The sequence below is a fragment of the Sus scrofa genome, chromosome 14, assembly GCF_000003025.6.
Source record: "Sus scrofa isolate TJ Tabasco breed Duroc chromosome 14, Sscrofa11.1, whole genome shotgun sequence".
In the NCBI taxonomy this organism is placed as follows: Eukaryota; Metazoa; Chordata; class Mammalia; order Artiodactyla; family Suidae; genus Sus; species Sus scrofa.
The window spans coordinates 137414329-137418746 of NC_010456.5; the positions used below are offsets into that span (position 1 = coordinate 137414329).

General features: G+C 51.0%; 1 long non-coding RNA gene across 1 annotated transcript; it reads left to right on the forward strand.

Annotated features, from left to right (window-relative positions):
• Positions 230 to 3561, forward strand: LOC110256783. The gene is made up of 3 exons (XR_002338766.1): positions 230 to 1404; positions 2397 to 2570; positions 3432 to 3561. It is a non-coding gene; the product is annotated as an uncharacterized LOC110256783 (long non-coding RNA).

Sequence of the window (4418 nt, forward strand, 5' to 3'; positions counted from 1 at the left end):
TGCATTTATTTTTATTTAAAAAAATTTTTTTTTGTCTTTTTTCTTCTTTTCCAGGGTCACACCTGCAGCATACAGAGATTCCCAGGCTAGGGGTCGAATCGAAGCTGTAGCTGCCAGCCTACACCACACAGCCACAGTGATGTGGGATCTGAGCCGCATCTGCGACCTACCCCACAGCTCACGGCCATGCTGGATGCATAACCCACTGAGCGAGGCCAGGGATGGAACCCACAACCTCATGGTTCTTAGTAGGATTCATTAACCACTGCGCCGCGATGGGAACTCCGATGGCCCTGTGCATTTATGCAGCACCAGCAAAGCCGCTCTGAGGAGCCTGGCGACCACGGCCCCCGCATTGAGGTCATACTGTCATTTTGCCCTTTCACTCCCCTTCTCTAGAAAGCACGGAGTCCGGGCAGATATGAAACCACTCCACTCAATCCCGCGATCTCCTCTGGGCTTGTAACTTCAGTGAATTGCATTTTTTCATAATTACAGGAAAAATAGCAAATTGGCAAACATCAGGAAGTGGGTACACCCCCTCTGATTTACAAGGAAGAGTGCAGGGTGACTTTACAGCTCAGGAATTCAGTGAAATAAATTTATGGTTAGAAAAATTCATGTTCTTAATGTGACGAAGGTCCTTTAACTTTTAACACGCTTCTCCGGTTAAGCTGCCTAAGACTCTCACGGAAATGGCTGTCTACAGCTGCTGCAAATTGATTTATCCCCAGATAATAGTCAGAGCTGCAGACCGAATTGTTGGAAAGAAACCGTTCTTTAATTTCGGTGTTTGGGGCTGTCCATACATTGTGGACATACATTCCTGTACATGAGCAGAGATTGGCAGTGGCCTGACTTTTCCAGGCAATCAGGGCAATTTTCCTCCCCCCCTGGTGGGGGGGCTGCACGGCTGATAATCTCCCCATAGAGTCCCCCCCCCCCCCCACTGGGGCCTGCAGCCCCCATCAGCTCCTTCCTTGGCATTCGCGAAACTCTGAGCAACCTACGTGAGAGTGGATGGCGTGGATGTCTGTGGCAATACTAATTTCTCTTTCGAAAATTATATTTTGAGGATCTGCTGAAATCGTTGGTCCTGGGAGAGGGATGAATCTGCTCCACTGAAGGCGTTTTCCTGGCACGACAGAGGCGCCGCCCCAACCCTGACGCGGTCGTGGCTCCCCTGGGGCTGCCCCTCCATCTCCAGAGGGAGCAGAGCGAGATGTCAACCCCTGGCAAGACCTAGGACTTCATTCAGTGACTGTTGGCTGAGCACCTACTATGTGCAAAGCAGTGTGTCAGGTCCTGGGCACAGGGGTGCACGAGACAAGACATGTCCACCCCTTGGGATGACAGTCCATCGAGAGATAGAAAATGAGACAAGCAAAGAGATGCTTTGCGTAGGTAATGACCCACTGTGTGGCAGAAAGAAAAACTACAAGGAGTTATTAGAGGGGGGGGGGCGCCCTGCTCCAGGCGGAACCTGGGAGGAGGTGACAGGAAGACAAAGAGGCACTCAGTCCTTTCTCTGGCACAGGAAAGATCCTGGGGAGATGCTATGGACAGGAGCACGTGTCCCTGGCTGGTTACAGCACAGGCTCTGTGGTGTTCAACCCAACCCTGAGGTCCACTGCCCATCCCAGGTCATCATGCGACAGTGCTGGGGCCCTGAAGAAAGTCCGTCGTCTCCAGCTGCACATTGTTTAGGGCCCCAGGCTTCATGCGGACGGTCCCTGCCCCCCAGGGTCGCTGCAGCGCGATGCTGCTGTCCTCCTCTATGATTCCCACACTCGGGGTCGCCAGTGGTCACTTGCCTGAGTGCCCCCCATCTCTGGTCTAAACAGAAGAATACCTAGTACTCCAGCCCCCCGAATACATTGTCTTGCTTTTCACTTTTCTGTGATCCCAAGCCTGGATGTTTGGGTCTGATCTTTTTGAGGGCAGCTGGGGATATGCGGGCAGAAATCTAAAATATTTTCCTCTTTTGTATAGCTTTCTCCTGGAGAAAATATTCACTGTATATTCACGTGCTTTAAAAAACAGCCAAGTGAAAATAACTGGAAAGAAATATCTACCTGTGTATGGTGATGCATGTTAACCAGACTCATGGTGGGGATTATTTTGCGGTGTATACGGATATGGAATCATTAGGGTGTACTCCTGAAACTAATAGAATGTTATAGATCAATTATATTTCAATTAAAAACAAACAAAACCCTTGAACTTTATGAACTGTTTTTTTGCTTTGGATAAGATGAAAAGATAAAAAAATGAAGATAAAAAACTTAGAGACAAACATAGACATAGAAGAATTACAAAGAACTTAGGAACAAAGAAACTCTATTATGGATGACTCTTAAATCCTTGCCCCTCTGCCCTCCCCTTCTTTTCCCAAGCCTCTGTCAAGTACCTACCTGATCCTGCGGAGATGCTGCCAGACCTGGAGATGCTGTGATGCAGAAGATGTGGCTGCTCTCTCTTCAGGAAGCACGATTTGGCTCGTGAGACAGCGATGGACACATCAGCTGCTGGGACGAGCCTGGCTGACATGTATGAGTACCTGTGCTCAGGTGAGCCTCTGGTGCAACTTTCCTTGGGGGTGCAGACAAGAAAGGGTGATTGGAAGTGTCTGGAAAGCCTCCCCAGTCGGGGTCCCATCTGATTCAGGCTTTGAAGACTGAGGGGCATTTGTAGAAGGAGCCCTGGGGAGAAGGGGGTCTCCAGAGCAAGGGCAGGTACTGCGGAGGGCAGATGTAGAGGAGGGTGTGTGCCTGGGACAAGGGGGGATGGAAGCTACCTGCCCGGGTCTCTTCCAGGGTGATGTGCGGAGCAGCCCTTATTGTTGAACCTGTCTGGAGTCTTTCGAGAACCTTCAACACTTTGCAGTCCTTTGTACCATGCTGAGGGGTCTCTTTCTGCTGTCAGCTCACGAAATCTCTATATATAAATGCCCTTGCCCTTAGGGCTCCTCGGGGTCTTGCCCACAAAGGGATCAGGATCCGAGGAGGAGGCTGGGATGACTTGGAGCAGGCGACCCTGATGGGACCTGTCACTGCCACGCAAGGGTGGGTGCCCCTGAGTCACACCTGTGCCCTGCAGATAGCCATTGTGGGGACTCAGTCATTCACTCCACAAAGGTCTGTGGGACCGGGTATGACAGGGCAACATCACCACCCTGTCATCTTGAGCAAATATGTCCCTGAAAGAGAAAGCACTGGACCCGTCCCTAGCGTTTGCTCTGCTTTTCCGTATTTAATGTATTTAGCTTAAGCTCTTCAAGGAGAACCCCGAGGAGCTGCTGGACATTCCCCACAAAGTATTTTCACCTTAGATCACCTTAGAGCTCACCTTCATCCCCCAACTCATGCGAATGTCTATTTCTGTGATAAGTTGAAATGTTTTTTCCTTCTTCTTTCTTTGTTCATGCTTAGAGATGCATTCTTGGACGCAAACCTAATATACTGGACACCTTTCCATGGCGCCCATCTGAAGGCTTCAATGTGTGGGATGCATTCCTTTCTTCATCCAGACAACTCTTCACTGAGGCCTAGGACATGCTAAGTAAGCAGGGCATCTGGTCCCTGTCTTCATGAAGCTGACAGTCTAGTGGGGGGGGGTGAGCAAATTCCACAACCGACTGTAGTAAGAGATAAGCCACGACATGGTTTCAAAGAGCCATATCGCTGATGACGATGGTTAAGCTGGGAGATAATTCCAACTGGGTCACGTGGTGGTGGTTGTGGGGCACCCTGAGCGATTCTTGCAGAATGTATAAGGCATCGAGAGGCAGAGAAAAGAAAAACGGCACTTGGGGCAGAGGCAGGGAAAAGATGCAGAGCTGGACGGATCCCAGCAGGGCCAAGGCCAGGCCAGGAGGCTGGTCTCCAAATGCGGCTCAAAAGATGGCTCTGGCCAGCTTGGCAGGGCCCAGTGCCCTGCTGGGACATGGCCCTGTAGATGCAGCCATGCCTTATTTATCCTCAGGACTGGAGGAAAAAAAGTAGGAGGCAGGAAACAGGAGCCAGCAGGGCTCTGAGAAGAGGGTTATAGGAGAGGTCTTTGATTTAGGGACACAACTGACATAAAAACAGAAAAGGGACAAAACTAGACCAAAGAGTCTGATTATGCACGCACACAGAGAAGTGAAAGGTCTGTGAGCTGGGCTTCCAAACCAGGACCCGCACTGCTCAGGGCCTTGCTCATCGCCTCCTGGTGTCTATACCGCAGGGGGCAGCCATCCACCCACCCCCTCCCAGATGGTTATAGAAGACCTACCGTGTGCAGATTCCGGGGGTAGGAGAGGAGAGGTCCATCTGCCAGCAGAAGGAGCCCACGGGCTGGTGAGGCCAGTGGCGAGTAGTTCAAGGCAGGCCGGGTGCAGGGCCAGCATCATCATGGCCAAACCTGCAGGTGTGTGA